Raw genomic sequence first — 18,457 nt, forward strand, 5'->3', positions numbered from 1 at the left:
CTCTCATATACTTTATGCCTTCTTTAATAAACTGGAGAATCTTGGGCCAGCCTCATTGGTGACGGTGGGTGGTCATTCATTTCACAATCCACTAACTTTCATGATTATTCAGTATTTTATGTTACCTAAACTGCTCTGGATTTTGTCTTATTCAAATTGCAAAATGGTAGTAGCTGATATTATTCCAGAATCATTAATCCAATTGGAGTTGTCAGCATATGGGAGTTACACTCTTACCTCTCCAAAAATGAATAGGAACTCAAGGGCCTTAAATATGCTGATGGTATATAAATTTGTTTTTGAAATATCGATCAGTGGTCTGCTAACCTAGTATGTCCTGTTGAAAAGAGGCAGAACCCAGAGAAAATTCCTAGGAAGGAAAAAAAAAATTGATGCCAATTATAGTCTAATCTCACCTTCAATATACACATGTGTATGTACCTTAAATTTACTTCTACCTTAACAACTGAATTCTAACATAACATGGAACAAATGGTGATAATGATCAGGCTATTTACTATTTTAAGAATTTTTCCTCTTTGTATAATGTTTTATAGGGATTTTCAGGAATACATTAAAAGGGTTCCTAGTATTATGTTCCTTCTCTTTGCCTTGTCTTTCTGCTGTATCCCTCCCTGCCTAAAATTAGGTGCTTACTGACAGCTTTCTGCTGATTGTCATAAAACATGTGCTAACACTTTAAGGGTTGGGCCACTTATACATTTTAAGGCCACTCAATTAATTTGGGTCATTTTGATAATTAAAAAGTTTTTCCTAATGTTGAGTTAAATCCCATGTCCTTCTTTTTTAAATTATTAGCACCACTTTGATGCATTAAAACCCCAGGTCAAAAGCCAATCTACTTATTACCATTTATTTATCTTCTATGTATGTATGTAACTGTGTATGTATGTATGTATGTATCTACCTACTTATCAACTTATCTTTGCATTTCTTTATCTCAGGATTTAATGATTTGTTAGATATCATTTAGATCAATTATTTATCAGATTATCACATCTCAGTTTCAATATCCCTCACCATCTTCTTAGCTAATTACTCACCTCCAATAGTGTTGAGGAATTTACCACTAAGTGAAAAGAGCTCTGTATAAGTGCTTTGGATAAACCCTTGGGTGTAGGTGTAGTTTCCACCTCTTAGGAGCACAAAGAACACACGAGTATACACTTTTCATTTATGGACTAAAAGAATAGTATAGTTTATGGTTTAGTCTACTTGTGGATTTGATAGACATTACTCTGCTCTCTGATACTTGGTTCTTTCTTCCAGGTACATAGAAAACTACATTCTTGGTTTCCTTGTAGCTGAGCAAGTTCATTTGAATTATTCTGGCGAACTGGTTAGGAACAGAGAGGGTTTATGTCCTTCCGGTGCAAACATTGCATTGTTAATGTGAGACCTGATCCCTTCTTTGCCCTGCAAAGTGTTGTAGGGGAGGCCTTGTGTGGAGATGACAGGATGAACAGATCAAAGCAGCTTGGATCACAGACTTTTTAAATGGAAGAAAACCACACTGAGGCATCCTCCTATAGCAAAAACCTTTCATGAATAAGAACTAAACTTCTGTTGTGTTAAGACATAGACATGTGAAAGTTGCTACCATAGTCTAAGGTAGTCTACATGAACTAGCACAGTGGTCAACTCTAAAGGTCTGCATCCACCAGACACTTGCAAGTTTCTTGAGAAACTACTTGAAAATCACTTGTGATGGGACTGAAATATGGGACTGAGTCTCAGCTAGTGATGAGTGAGCTTATTCAGACTGCTCTCTACCTAATAGGTGATCTATTTCATCTTCAAAACATCAGGATGGAGTTGTTAATATAATATCCACGTTACAAATGTGGAAACGATACAATTTTCCATGGAAGTGTTTCTAAATTGGGAAAATCCCAAAGGCTTCCGAATGTATAATTCAAGAATGTCCAAGTGTATTTTGCAGTAAGAGGGAAATAATGGATACATACGAGAGTAACATTTATCAACCGTTAGTCTATTGTCCACTTAATGTATATATTCAAAATCCATACCCCTCTGGTATGTTTTGGAAGCATAGCAGTCATTTCACTCCTGTTCCTGAGTTATCATCTACAGTGATACTTTTCCAAGACAACCATGCTCCCCTTAGAGCTTCCCAACTCCCTTTGGATCTCATTCATTCTGCTCAAGCTAATCACTACCTGGACCCTTGGGATCACTACCTTCCTGAGTTGAAATACTTCTGTGTTGGCCTCCATGGTTAATGAGGTGGTTCAGACCACATCCTTCTTCTCTTTACTGCTTTTTCATAAATTACCCATAATGCAGTCGCAGCAGCTTATGATATAATTGAGTCACTCTAAGGTTGGTGTGCCTAAAGAGAATACAATGTAGAAGAATCAATTAAAAGCTTAATGCTAAATATAACTAGTCTCAGGGTTCAAGGGAAAAGAATTGAACTTAAAATGAAACCATTTCCACAATATTCCTTGATGGATATTCCTTACTTATGAATCATGACCTTGGTCATAGAGTCTGTCCTTTCTCCTTATTTCTGAGACCTTCTCCACTATCAACTTTTACTGTGTCTATATCCAGTCTCCTTTATGAAACTCTACACTCTATATGCAGAGTTTGCCTTATGACCAGTTGTCTCTCTCCATTGGTTAATCCTGAGTCCCCATAGACTTCAGCGGCAAGTATCCCAAGGATGATGTTAGCATGGAATTGAATGAGAGTCCAGTGTGGGCTTTGACCTTTCCACATGAATTCCTCTCCTTGGATTCTGTCAGCTTTGAGAGACAGCTTTGTCCCCTATTGTTCTTGATATTTTGGAGATAGATACCGTATAAAACACATACAAAACACATATGTGCACGTACATGTATGCATTTGTTTCAAAGACAACTCAAAAAATTTTCAGAGACAATCAGTCTATATTTACATTAAGGAAAAGAAACATTTTCTTAGCTACAATATCACCTTCACTAATTTCCTGCCCTTGAGGATGTTCGTAGTTGGTTCTATGAGACGTGACAATAGCAGTTTCCAGAGATAGCTCTTCATCTTCTTTTAAACTTAGTTCCAGAGTTCTCAGTGTTCAAGAAATGTGGCCTGTTAGCAGGCCAGCCTCCCACTGATGTTCACTTTTTATCTATATCAAAACCCAGATGTGATGTCATAGCTTCTGTTTATATCAGAAGCATTCTCAGGCCATCTTTCTCACTTCGCTGTACAGACTATGAGCTGGAATTTGGGGAAAAAGTTGGTCTTCCAAACCCATTAGAAAACTGACATTAGTTTTAAAACAATTATTGGCATACTTTTCTCGTGTCAACAAGGAACTGATATGTGTGCTTCTCCATATTTTCCCATTATTTCATGGTAGTCCTTAAAATTCTATAAATGCCTCAATGCACACCAATTTGGGGCGATTACCTTTTCTGTTTGACTATAATGGGAGACATCCTGACATCAACCCATTCCCTAAGTAAAAATAAAGTTCTGGGGCACTGGGTGTCTCAGTCAGTTGAGTGTCCCGCTCTTGATTTTGGCTCAGGTCATGATCCCAGGGTCGAGGGATCGAGTCCTGAGTTGGGCTCTGTGCTAAGCGTGGAGCCCGCTTAAGATTCTCTCTCCTTCTGTCCCTTTCTCTCTCCTTCTGCCTATGCCCCTTTCCCCTTCACTCATGCTCTCTCTGTTTCTCTAAAATAAAATTGAAACAAAAAAATTCTTGCTCTTGTCCTCCTGATCACCATAGTTCTGTCATTACATTATCATTCTCCCTAGCACACTGTTTTGAATTTGAGATAGCAATGGGCATCCCACCCCACACACTTTGGCACCCTTAGGCACACTATCTGTGCCTAAACAGTCTATATCCTTTCCTTGTGACATCTGTAGCCAACATCCCCTTTCTTCATTTCTTTTTTTTATGGCTAAATTTTATGATATTCTCTCTTCCAATCCCTCTCCTTCCAAAAGCTCCATCCAATCCTGCATTCTAGGAACTATCTAGAATGAAGGATTTTCTTTTTAAACATGAATTTCTTCATGCCTTCCTCTGATGTCAGTAATTACTAACTCTTAGCCAATATTTTCTCTACGTGGGCACTATTCCAACTGCTTTGTATCATTTCTCAAGTCCTCAATAACTCTACAAGGTAGGTAATTTTACTATCCCCATTTTAGAGAGGAGGAAACAAAAGCCCAGAGAAGTTAACTAATATTGTCACAGTCACATATGTGGCAAGTAGTAGAACTGGGATTCACACCCAGGCAGTATGAACTCTCAGCCTGAATCACGATGCTGTGCTGCCTCCAATCACAAATGAAAATAAAAAACCACCTACTTCAATAACATCCTTTCATCCAGCAGATAGTGTGTTAAAACTATCCAGCAGGCATGGATTCCCAGTGTCGGATAAGTACACCTCTTGGACATGGCCAGTGAGTCATGTGGCATAAACCTGCCTAGGAGAAAAACCATGAGTCACATCAGGCTTTTAGAAATGTGGTCTTTCCTACAAGAGCACAGGTGGGGGAGTTGCTTTTCTTCTTGTTCTTTTTTTTTTTTCTTCTTCTTTTTACCACTCTGGGAGAAACATTTGTTGCACCCTGTGGATCTAGAACAGGAGAATTGGGTTCAATAATAGTAAATCTCAAATTTATTCTTATCTTGGGTACCTTTCTGATTCTGGCTGATAGCAGATTGGAATCAAGGGAATAACTTAAGAACAGCAGTTCTCAGGATATTTTAAATTAAAGTTGTTTGGGGATTTATCAGTCCTCGGCAGTCTCCTCTAGATAATTCAGTTATGGATTTGGGAATAGCGATTTTTATTCTTATTTTTAATTTGATTTCTGACCTTTCTGCTCCCCTCTCCCCACTCTCTCTCCTTCTCTCTCCTCAAATATATCAATTTTAAAGCAGTCCTTCAATAGTTAAAGCAAATAATAGGGCAAAAGGTTTGAAACAAATGGCTTGGCTTATTTTGGGGTTTTGCCCAAAATTGAGACTTAACTTAGTCTCTCTTACTCTCTGTAAACCTCTCTTACTACCATATTCCTCTCATACCATCCCACCTCACCCCTCCCCCTACACATGAGTCAATAATTCTCCACTTTTTACTGACCAGTTCTCATTTGCTATCAAACATACTTCATCCTCCGCCATCTGATACTATTGTAATCATATGTCTGTAATATTTTATTCCATTGCTCCCATACTTGCTACTTTACTTCACTACCTTTCACCTCTATCATCTATTGGCAAGTGAGACCTAAATCTACATACTTCTGTTCTGGACATATATCTCTTGCTAGCTCATTAACTAACACTACTTCAAGAGCCACAAAGTGCTGACGTGAAGTCACCAACCTTCTCCATCAACCAGATCTCTTTCTCATAAGAAGCAGATAACTTCTTAAAATGGTCTCTAATGGGTGTCCCCCTTCAAAGGTTTGGAATCTCTTTCCATTTTCCCTACTTTGTTCTCTGCATTGAATTCCTGATTTACTCAGAAAACATTTATTGGGCACCAACCATGGTGCTTGGTTCCATAGATACAAAGTTGACGAGAATGATTATTGGACCATCATAATGTGCTTGATGTGTGTTTTTGAATTTTGTATATCATTATAAAGCATGTACTGTTGTTCTGTATGGATTTGCTTAAAAGGTATTGGGCTATAGATTATTCTTTTCTTTTCTTTCTTTTCTTTCTTTTCTTTTCTTTTTTTCTTTTCTTTTCTATTCTTTCTATTCCATTCTGTAGATATTCTATTCTATGTCTATTAATTAGCCTTATGTCTTTCAGATCTCTTCATGTTGTTGTGTATAATATACTAATAGCTAAGATAATCTTCTAACAGAGTCTAATAGCTGTGTACTGTGTCATATGATGCATTCATATTTTTGTGGGGAGGACTATTTCCAATCCCACTTATCATCAATAATATTGAAGTAAATGTGTGACATTCTGAGAAATATGCTTAGGGGTGGATTTCTGGGTCATAGTGTACAATTGCACTTGTACACAAGTCTTATCCACCAGAGAGCCTGAGCACTCTGTTTTCCATCATATCCTTCTACATGTGGCATTATGGCAATTTCAAATGGTACCTCATTGTTGTTTTAATCTGCTTTTTTTTCTAATTACAAAAAAGTTTAAATGTTTTTTCATATACTTATTTACATCTTCGTTTCTACTTCTGTGAATAGCTTGTTCACATTGTCCATTTTATACTGAGTTTTCTGTTTTCTTGTTAATTTGTGGAGCATTCTAGTAAATTCTAGATATGCACGCCTTCGTGGTGTTATATATTGCCAATACCTTTTCTCAATCAGTTATCTGTCAATATTTTTCTGCTGGTCCTTACTAAATTAAAGTCCTTCATTGTAATCTGACTTTTTTTTTTTTACCTTATGGTTTGTGCTTTTTTAATGCTATGTTTTAAAAAAAATGTTCTTCTTTACCCTAGATGAAAAAGATAATCCCTTACTTTTCCTCTTCTAGGGTTATTTACTATTTTCATTAACATCTCAATTTGTTTCAAGTTCACTACACTCTGTTTATTTTGAATTCACATAGCAATATGGTTTTCCCTTTTCTGTCTACTGAAGGCTATGTCTCTTATTTATGACATAGGTCAGGAAACTGAGGCTTGGCTATTTAAATAATTTGTCTTGTGAAAGAAATAATTAAGAGTCAGGCTGTGACTCTCACGTAGGTTTCTTAACCTCAGAATTCACAAATACCCTTTCCCCTCTCCTTTCTATGGAAGTCCCCTCCTATATACTTCAATTTCCTTGAAGGCAGTGGCTGTGAATTGTCATGTGTTTGTGCCCAGTATCCTGGGAGTAAAACTGGAACACCAATCACTCAGTAAGTATTTGTTGGAGTTGCAGCATTTCATTCTATCACTCTCTCTGTCCTTTTACCCTCTGTAGATTATCATAAAAAGTTGGAGAATTGGCTCTTCATCCAATCTACTGACAAACTCTTTCCCCATAGTGCTGTCTTTTGATGAGCTTGGCCTCAGCCTGCGAAGGCTGGACACACTCCAGGGCTCACTGGTGGAGATTTGACGTGAAGAGTAGTACTTTGGTGGCACTAGTGGACTTTGTCCAGTAACTAATGGGAACGTCAATGATGAATTCAAATCTGGGACACATTAAGGTAATTGTGCAGATACCACTGCTCTGGAGACATGAATTTTCATCTGTATCTTGATTCCGCACTGACACCACGTCCTGACTGACAAGTGTCCCAACGATGCACTTACAGGCCAAATGAGGGCTGCTATCTCCTTATCCAACTGTTCATTGTTGGAGGGGGTAGTATGGAGGAAATTCAGTTCCAGTCTTTGGTTTTCTGCCACGGACAACAGTATTTGGACGCCTGTGTGGTTTTTCCAGGTGTTGGCCATGTCTGACCTAATTTTCTGCCAGCTCGTAATGATGTGGCTCTCTGCTAAGGAAAATATCAGCCCGTCTCTGAGCCTGTTTGCTCCTGTATATCAGCACCACCATCAGCGATGGTCTGGAGGATTGCCTCAGAGGTTTTAGTGGTGGCTGGCTGTCTAATGGGAAAAGAAGAAGTGTCCGTGAGAACGGAATTTAATTTTTATGGTCATGTTTTGAGTTTTGTTTGTGTTACTAGTTCAGCGTAATGCAGGAAAACAAAACAAGCAAAGAGAAAATATGAGATTAAGTCTTCATTATGCCATGCTAACCTTGTCAGATGGAACCCAACACTGATTTAGTTCTAGAAGTCAGAGTGTAACTGGGAATTAGGAACGAGGAGCCAATGGGATATGACAGACTGGGAGAATCTGGAACTTTGTTTTAGGAGGAACTAAAGAATCAACAGGAAGGTCATTTATTCATTTTTCATGAATGGATACAGCACACACTTATGAACACTGATCATGGACTGGGTGCTCAGGATACAAAAATGTATCGGACCCAGCCTGTACCGGCAAAGTGTTAACAGCTTACACAGGGCCACTAAGTACATTATTATGGGTAACACTATCTTGTGTTGTAGCAACTAAAAGTTAGGGAAGTTAAGTAGCTCATGAAAACATACTCAGCTAGTAACTATCAAATCTAGGCATTAAATCTTGGTGTTCTAAGTCACATACTGTTTGCACAATGATGCAGCTACCCAGGTAGCAGTGACTTAATAGTAAATAAATTGAACGAATAGGTAAGGAACTGCATGCACTGTAAATGAGGCTTCAAGAGAGGATCCTAAAAGGGGCACCTGGGTGGCTCAGTCGGTTGAGCATACGACTTTGGCTCTGGTCATGATCTCGTGGTCTATGAGTTCGAGCCCCGCATCGGGCTCTGTGCTGACAGCTCAGAGCCTGGAGCCTGTTTCGGATTCTATGTCTCCCTCTCTCTCCCCTCCCCCACTCATGCTCTGTCTCTCTCTGTCAAAAATAAATAAACATTAAAAAAAAAAAGATTTTAAAGAGAGGATCACAAGGAACCGGAGGATGAGTTTTTGCCTCATGGGAAACAATTTCTAGAGAAGTAGGTACCAAGGGCAGATAGAGCCCATAGCAACAATTCTGGATGCCAAGCCAGGGGACATCTTTTATCAATTTTTTAAAATGTTAATTTATTTAGTTAGAGAGAGAGAGAGAGAGAGAGAGAATGAGCGGGGAAGGGGAAGAGAGAGAGGGAGACATAGAATCCCAAGCAGGCTCCACAGTCAGTGCAGAGCCCAATGTAGGGCTCAGTTTTGTGACCATGAGATTTCATGATTCCATGAGCCAAAATCAAGAGTCAGATGCTTAACTGACTGAGCCACCTAGGCTCCCCATTGATATTTTAATATAAGTCCCTTCATGGGGTCAAGGCGGGTTTTGGGTTGGCAGTGGGGGTGGTGATGAGCCAGGAGACAGAATTTAAGGAGGCTCAGCTACTATATTTGGAAGGCTAGGTTTAGAAAGCATGGAACAATCTAGATCGTTTCATTTTTTTACCTAATTTGTTTTGAATAAATGTATTTTTAAATGACTTCCTCAAAGTACTTAGATGCAGATTTTACGAAATAAGTACTGTTATTAAATCAACATGCCCTATTTCCCTTTAAGAACTAAAAGCGTCATCAAACCTCAGAGTTGAAAAGAATACTTTGCCAACTAAACATTTGCAACCACAAGTTGAGCAAAACATATTACACTTCACATAGACTAACTGTAATTATGCAAAATAAAAGTTTAGCTCACAATTGCCATTGATTTGAAGTGGTTTTATTCCTCTGTACTTTTGTGGGATGTCTCTTGGAGACATCTTAATCTAGAAATATAGCTTAGTTTAGTGGTTGAGAGCACAAGGCATGCGATTTACTACTTGGCTTTATCAATTAATACTGTCCTACTGTAAGCTTAACCTCTTTGTGCCTCAGTTTCCTGAGGCATAAAGACAGGATCTCTCTCACGGGGATATGGTAATGATTAAATGAGTCCATACAAACAAACCACTTACAGTAGTGCTTGGCATACAATAAGTGTCTCAGTAATACTGAATCTTATCGCCATAGGCTGATCCAAATTCTTTGTGATACCTTCTCCACTTGCAAAAAAAAATGTCAATTTTAAGATTTAAAGTTTTTCTACCATTCTAATCGTTTAGTTATCTATTGCCTTGTGTCAGAAGACAGGAACAATTCCTCTTCCATACCCCAATGGGCTCAGTAATACAAGGGAGTGTATCATTATCTCTTTTCTATGGTCAAGCTTAAGAATCTTGGCTTCTATGGTAGGTAGGCTTCTATGGCTTCTTCATAGCTAATAAATATATACATATATTATCTTTGCCAACTAATTCCACACAAACCAGGAGCACCCAGCACCTGTGGAGCTGGCTTGAAGCCAAGTGTCTACTCCTCCCACTCAATTCTTCTCTGAAGATTGCTTGTCCCTATTATCAGAGGCAAGAGAGGAAGGACCACCCATTTCTTTTCTGTCCTAGTGCCAGTGCTGAGATCTAACCCCCTGGCACCTACATCAAAGATAGCCCACTGAAGGGGAACATGCATTGCCAGGTGTCTGGGGCTCTCCTTGGTCACTAATGTAGGCAAATATGTAAGCTGTTCTGATGGATGTTAGGCTGGTCTTCGTGGGATGAGGTTGCTGGGGTTGTATGGTGGCCAGATGAAGTGGCTTGCAGCTCTTCTGTGCATGGTACGACTAGTCTTCTTTGCACCCTGAGATGTAAAAGGGCAGATCCTGCATGTACATGACGTACATCAATACAAACGAAACATTGTAAGAAGCGTCAATGAATCACTTTGTTCCTTTGACCTGTACCAAGCAAAATACTCATTTTGCTATGAATTTTGCACTCTGTAGACATGCATAATTTCTGGTTTCTCAGCTTATATAGGTTTTCAGTTGAGCCCAAGAAAACATATCATGGGGCTATACATGTCCATTGACTTGTAGAAACTCCAGCGAATAGTGTAATTTGGGTGTGAGGTGCCACAGATAATGTTGGATATTGTTTACCAGATTTTGAGAAAGGTCTATTCTCTTTCACCTTTTTAAGTATTACAGAACCATACTATGTATTTATTCCCCTTGGATAAATGTGTTTGAAATTTCTCCACACAACAGCATTTGGGAACTTTCTTCGATTATCTGTGATAATAAGGCTCTGTGTCTTTTACTTTGCACAATGTTTACTTATTGAGAAATATGGCAGTTGTTTACTAATCAATTAATTTGACAAGTCTTTCCTGAGTACATACTATGAGCCAGGCACCATTGTTGAAACTAGGGGTAGAGAAGTAAAATCTCTTTGGCTGCCCCAAACAACATTGGAATGCTAATAGACTCAATAACTACTCGTTGGTTGAATTAACCCAGAGAAGAGAAGAATCCATCTTTCTTCTTCATATGCGCTGTTTATTTTTCTTCAGGAAAACAAACCGATTAACAGTAGGTTTAATCTAAAAAGTAACAAAAGTGACAAGTCATGGCTAATTCCATCACGTATCCATCCTTGGTTTCCCTTCTTCCTATGTTCACGCCAACCCCAACCACGCAACATACATTTCCATGTATCTGGCTACAAGGTATTCTCCTAATGAGTTTGTGGAATTGAATTGGTTCTTTGGACAGAATTACTGGCTAATGTTTTCTCCTTTTGCCCAATAGGAAAAGGACAAATAAAGGGAATAAAGGAGTTAACAATGTTACTCTCCAAATGCACAAGCATTTGTTCGCAAAGTACTTGGCACTTTCTGTCCACCATATAAATTCCTCAGTGTATTCCCACACCAGTCAAGGTTCTCTAATTCCTCCCGTGTAAATTCTTATTTAATGTAAAAATTAACCAAGGGCAACATTTACCAAACCTTTGGGCTTACATTTCTCTTGAAAGACCAAGGATTTCATGACCTGTGCTGGGTTTCTTTTGTTTTTGTTTTTTTTCTTCTTGTATCTAGGAAGATAAATATATTTAAGAGGGAATTCTTAAGTCATATATTATGGTCTTGAGGTTGTGACCTTCATTTGAACTTACCAAGAGTTTCTTGTCATATTTGTAAACTTTTCATATAAACAAGAAGTTAGTTTGGGGGTGAGGGTGCAGACAAGTTTATTTGTATCTTTAAAAATTTTTTTAATCTGTTTTGTGAATCAGCATTTTAATATCTCAGAAGTTCTTGACTAATCCTATTATTGAAAGATACAGGATAAAATATTTTTACAGTGCTTTTACCTAGCTACTGATGTAATTTGTTATGCATTGTTTGCCAGCTAATCCCTAAATTATTCTTATCTTTGAAGTTTTGTTTCAATAAATGAAGACATTTTTGACTTCATATTGCCAATACGCCATTTTTTAAAGAGAAATGCCAAAAGTGAATAACTATATTATTTCTCTACTTAGCCTGATAGTCTCAATTGATATTTATTACAGTTTTACAAAAATTTAAAGCCAAAATTTATAAGGCTTTCTGAAATAGATTCTCACTCTTGGTAGCCTCTTCAGCCTTAGAAAGACTTTTACATGTATTTATAAATGAGTTTAAAATTTTACTACACACATACGGGTGATGTATGGAATTGTTGAATCCCCGTACTGTACACCTGAAACTAATAAAACATTGTATGTTTAAATGATAAAAAAAATACATTAAGTTATTTGGGGAAAAATGAAAATCAAATTATATGACAATTTTCAAAAAGATTAAAGTCAAAATCCGAAGGCTTTGTGAAATAGATCGCTGTTTTTAAAATGGTCTCCATTTCCAAAATCTTTCTCTTGTTCTTGCAACTGAGTTTAAGATTATTACCGAACATCTCAAAAGAATTAACAAATGGGGTTGAGGAGGGTCATGGGTGATGCTAAGAAAGAAGAAACTCTACGTCTGTCTCTCCAGAGTCACATGTGATTTACAAACCAGTCTTTCACTTTGCATCCAGTAGTACCACAATACACAGCAAGAGAGACAGGCTTTTTCTCTTAACTCACATAACCTGACGAGTAAGTAGGTTTCTATCCAAGGACTAGGAGGGAGTACTTTGAGTATTAGTCATTCTCAAGGAGGATGACTTTTTTTTTTTTCCCCTAAGAGTCACCATCTCGGAGAGTCATAATTCTGGTGAGAACATTCATTTTGTGCATCGACTGGCTTACAGACAATTGTGTTGCTCTCCCTGTACTCCTTAAGAATCTCCCTGATGCATTGTAAAACTTCAGCAGTAAAAAAAAAAAAAAAAAAAAAAAATTCTAAAATGAGAGAAGCTGCATGGGAATGCTCCTCGATGATTAATGATTAGGTGTCTGCAGTAACACCATTAAAAGCCAACTTTTAACCCTAGAAACAGGTGAGTTTAAAACGATTTCCCAAGTTACATCAGGTGTAGTTGATTCTATGTCAACACTGTGTGGGAGTACATTTAATAAAGATAAGATGGGCGTGAGAATGTTGATGTTTCTATTAAAGGTATGTAGTGATTATATAACACTTTATAGTTAGGCTACTATATTCATGTATGTTGTTCAATCTCTTAAACAACTCATGGGGGAGGGCATTTTAATTTTTATCTAACAGGTAAGAAATTGTAGCGCAGAGATTATTGGTTATGTGCCTTATTCCAACTGGGCATTTTTTTTTGTTTCCACAAAGCTTCCATAAAGGGCTTATTATTCATGGTATGCTTAACTCTTGACTGTAGAAGACTACTGTACTTCGATCAGATAAATGCTTCCTCAGAACGTGTTCTTTGTTCTTCCTCTCCCTTTAGCATGAAAGGTTCTAAGTTCCTTTGAACAACTAGTCTAGTCTGGAATCTGTGATGCCAACTCCTCTTCATAAGCTCCAGAAAATACCTTAGGAAACCACCTTTCTGGTTTTTCAAACCAACTCTCTTCATATTATAACTATCCTTCTGAATGAGCTAATTCATTCACAAGAGGCCCGTGGACACCCCTTAAATCATCAGGCAGAAGGTATTTCTCAGGGATGTCATCTGGAGCATTTACAGCTGAGTTTCCAAAATCTTCTCTGCAATCACTAAAATAATGACAAAGCACCATATGGTAATTACTTTTGTCAACGGATAAAAATATCTGGGTCAATTTCCAGCTTTCACTTGTCAAGGTTGAGTGCATAAGTTTGAAATGGTATTGTTAATATGCAATACATTTAGGCATTTTTCCTTGTACATTCCAAAACTTGTGTCACTTCTTGGTTTCTAATCACGATCACTTAAACACAATATGGCAACATTTCCAGTAGATTCTGAAGGTCATATTTTGTCAAGGTGGTCCTCCCTTGTGTATAATCTGAAACTTCTGTGATTGAATTTAAGCCCCACACTTTGGTATAAATCCTGACCTTCTGGAGGATGTTGATGTCCTCAGAAACAATCTGTGGATAGTCTTTTTCATAATTGGCAAGAGTTCTGTTTCTTGTTTTAACATACAGAATGATGATTTCTGTGACATATTTCCATTTAGTCTCATTGATGAAGACATTTCGGTTGGTTGTTGTAAACATTATATTAGAATCTCATCAACAATCACTAAAGTGTTTTATATGGACTGTCAATTTCTACATACAATGTAATTTGTCCAAAACAAATTCACAAACCAAACTGTTAGAACAAATAATGCAGTTCCTCCTTATGACAGCAATTTAATGTTTATGAAATTATGTCTCTGAGTAACATTTCTAAGTTATATCTTGTGAACTCTTAAAATATCCTTTTCTTGTAGTAAGTACTAGGTTGGTGAATAATATTTTGGCAAACGACTAAGCTTAGTCTATATTCAGGGGTCCAGGATTCTTCTCTTCAGGGATCCCTGATTATTATTATTATTTTTTTTACTTTAACATGGAAGAAATCAATTCTTTAAAAATGTGATTTTCTAGAAATTAGGAAAATGGGCATCTGTTCTTTGCTTTGCTTCAAAATAGTACTTTTGAGCATGAGGCTCGTTCAAGGTTTAAGACTGAGGTCTACTGGAAGTACTTAAGGATAGATTTAACTGCCTGATGGTGTTTAGATTTCTTTCAAAATATCATAGTATTTATATTCCTCTGGGACCTCCCTGCCACCTAGGTATGTGTTCCTATGCTTAGAAATTCTTCCTTCTCCTTTACTCATTCTTTAGATGAATGTCTTCCCTAAATCCTATTTTGATTCTCATAATACCCTATATTTCACCTTCCTAACATATACCATCGGTGCAATTGACTTTTATTTGTAATTTATTTTATTAATATTTCTTTACTCTTATTGGACTGAAAACTCAGTGGTGGAAGGGACTGCATTTTTTTTCTTACTGTTATACTCTACCACTAGCCCACTGACCCCAGAGTTATAAACATGTAAATACACAGGCTTAGGAGATGTATCAGTTACCCAGTGGAAACAATCTGTGCCTCTCCAGTCATAGTTATTCATATTCCCTTCTACGTGCACTTCTACATTCCTTTTGATAGACACTCACCTTCTTCTTAAAAGTCTTATTCCATTATGACATCAGGATGAAATCATCCTGGATTTCATCATGTAAGTCAGGACTAGATTTGAATCAGTCTTCTCAGATATAGCTACTTAGATATGGGACCGATGAACAAAAAGGATGAGAAATCTGCATGTGACCCCCATCCTTTGCCCTCCCCACCCACCATCATAGACATTCTCTTCAAAAGGAGAGGAGCAAAGCTCATATCCATAACTGGTTCCTAGCAATTCTGAAATCCAGGTGAGTGTGTGTCATTGTCAGGTCTCCTATTCGGGAGGCAGGGGATATATCTTGAGGAGAGTTCAGTTCCATTCCCTGCAAACACTTCTCTATGCCAGTGCTCTCTTTTGCTCTTAACTACCCTGCTGGGCTGTGGGCTACATGCTCTGAAATAGCTCTCATGTTTGGTGAGCAGTTACCCACGTTTGCAATTGGATATCCTTCCCACCCTGCTTCCTGCCCACCGAAAGCTGCCCATGTTTATTCTGAAGAGTCTTTCTTCCATGCTTTTACCATGCTGATGAAAGTCCATTCCATTCGACTCCTATATGAAAGCCACAATTACCATTCTTTTTGAAATCATCCTGTTATACTTTGGATGGCAGGTCAGGATGCTGTGGTACAACATCTTTAAACTTCTTAGAGAACTTTTATCCTGAGGAGGATATCACTGCCTTTGATGGTTTTCAGGTCTTGACAAAGGGTCTTGCAATACACTTTTGGTGTAATCTCTACTCTGGAGCCATTCCTTGACTGGGGGACTGTTTTGCTGGCTGAAGAGACAGAAGATGAGAAACACTTTCATCCGTCATCCCAGGAAGCCTTGGGCCTCTGTATTTCCCAAAGGAAAAGTTCTTTCTTCGGCTCCTGTCTCGCTTGACATACTTTGTTACACACAGCTAGAAGCACCAAAGGTAATGGCTGTTGCTCTGACCAGTCTTCACATCCTCACCCTGCCCAGTGACCAGTGTTGCCCTCCCTCCCCAGTGGTGGCCTGGGCACAAGGGCCAGAGTGAATCGACTTCCCTGCCACCAACCAGGCTTCAGTCTATTGGTCCAGCAGAGCTGGAAGGAGGGAGAGAGAATCTGGCAGCCAACGGACCAGTGTGTGTACAAGATGCACCAGGCAGCAGAGTCCCTGGGAGCCTAGGTGAGTCTGCACCAGGCCAGAGAGTGTCTCTACATCCATAGAAGTGAGACTTTAAATAACAAAGTGAAAATCACACGCTGAGAGAGAAAGATGGCAGAAGAAAGGGAAGCATGTTATATTTTAGCAGCTATACCGAGACTTTCTTTTTCCTGCCATTTGTACAAGGATCTGTTATGGGCAGAACTGTGTCCCTCAGAATTCATATATTGAAGCCCTACCCTCTAGTGTCTCAGACTAAGACTGTATTTGGAGATGAGGTCTTTAAAGAAGTGACTCAGTTAAAATGAGCTCCTTAGGGTGGGCATTAATTCTGTATTACTGGTATCCTTATAAGAACAGGACACTGGACACACAAATAGACATCGGGGATGCATACACACACAGAAGAAAGACCATGTGAGGAGATAGAGAGAAGGCAGCCATTTGCAAGCCAAGGAGAGAGGCTTCAGAAGAAACCATATTGCTGACACCTTGCTCTTGGAGTCCCGTCTCCGCAACTGTGAGAATATACATTTCTGTTGTTTTAGGCACGAGGTCTGTAGCATTTTGCACTGGTCTCTGCAAATCGTGTAGCCGGTTTGGACTTTTTAGTGGATAAACTGACCCTGCTTCTGATTGATTCTAACCCAAAAGTATAAAGGGAAGGAGATTCTAGGAAACATAGCTCCCAGCTTTCCAGATTTCCCAGTTGGCAATCGCATACAGGAAAGCATGAAAAGATTCTTAGAAAAGCAAATCCATGCTTTTCCATGCCAAGGCAACAGTATTTGTGGAATGCTTATTGCATATTTAATACTTCCCTGGGCATGAGGCACGTAGGCGTATGTAGACATGCGTATTGCTGAAATGAATTTCTCTTTACCTGTACCTGTTCAAGGTATAAAATTTGATAGAGAACCTGAACGTCGCAAGTGTCTTTAATTTAAATTGCATTTTGACATTTCCCCTTTGAGTCTTATAGAAAAAATATGGGAAAACATTTTCTTGCTCTATAACCATGAACCTTCTGAACTTATATAGGATTTGACACATAATGCTCCTTGTTGCCAGGGTCCATATATGAAGCAGCCATGATATCCCAGTCACAAATGCATATTCATTCTTTTTTAAAAAAATGTTTCCTTCTTGGGGCCCCTGGTGGCTCAGTCAATTAAGCCTTTGACTCTTGATCTCAGCGCAGGTCACAAGGTTCATGAATCTCTAGGTTCATGAGGTCAAGCCCCACATCAGGCTTTGCACTGTCAGTGCGGAGCCTGCTTGGGATTCTCTCCCTCTCTCTCTACCCCTCCCCTGCATGTACTTTCTCTCTCTCAAAATAAATAAATAAACTTAAAAATGTTTTCTTATTATTTTAGAGAGAGAGAGAGAGAGAGAGCACTCACGTGTGCAGTGGGGGGCAGAGAGAAGGAGAGAGAGAATCTCAAGCAGGCTCCACGCTGTCAGCTCAGAGCCAGAGATGGGGTTCAGTCTCAGGAACCGTGAAATCATGACCTGAGCTGAAATAAAGAGCTGGTTTCTTAACCAACAGAGCCACCCAGGCACCCCACATTCTTTTATTTTACCCTTAACCTTTGCTTCAACGCACTCAAAACAAGATTATATCGTCTAGAGCTGTGTTTTAACATTATTTTAATTTCCATTGTGGCCGGAAGCACTGTATCAGACATTAGACATTTTTAGGGATTCATTTATTGTTGACTTATTCTTCCCTCTTGTATATAGATGCAGTGTCACCACAGTGTGTCTTCCTAGTTCTGGATGCAGGTGCCAAAGTTCAGGGCATGCTCCTTGGCAAGTTACCGGCCTAGGACTGGCTATGCTGGCATTAGGGCCTGGTGGTGTTTGGCCTCCTGCTTTTCATTAACTAGGAAGAGACAGAAGACGACAGCAATATTCTGACTTCTTGATGGAAACGGTTTCCGAATATTTCGGAACAGAAAATAGCTAATTGAAACAGACCTCAGGCCCCAACTTCCCACGGAAAAGACATTGCTTTAATGTATACTTGGGGCACTATTCTCATATTCCAGTAAATGCTGAAGTCCTTGCTCTGAGTTAGGCAATTTTTAGGAGAGAAAATAAGCAGTGTGCTTCCTAAAATACTTAGACGTCCTCGAAACAACCTGAAAGTCATTATTTAAAACACCCTGGTTTTAAAAAAATGTAATTTCCATGGATCTTTTGTTAGTGTCTAAGACATGCCAACCAGGTAAAGAGTTTTATGACATGTTTTTTTTTAATATTGAGTATTGAGCAGAGTAGAAGTATGATCCCAGGGTATCCTGATTCCCCGACCGATTCTATAG

This window comes from Lynx canadensis, chromosome B2 (genome assembly GCF_007474595.2).
Source record: "Lynx canadensis isolate LIC74 chromosome B2, mLynCan4.pri.v2, whole genome shotgun sequence".
Lineage (NCBI taxonomy): Eukaryota > Metazoa > Chordata > Mammalia > Carnivora > Felidae > Lynx > Lynx canadensis.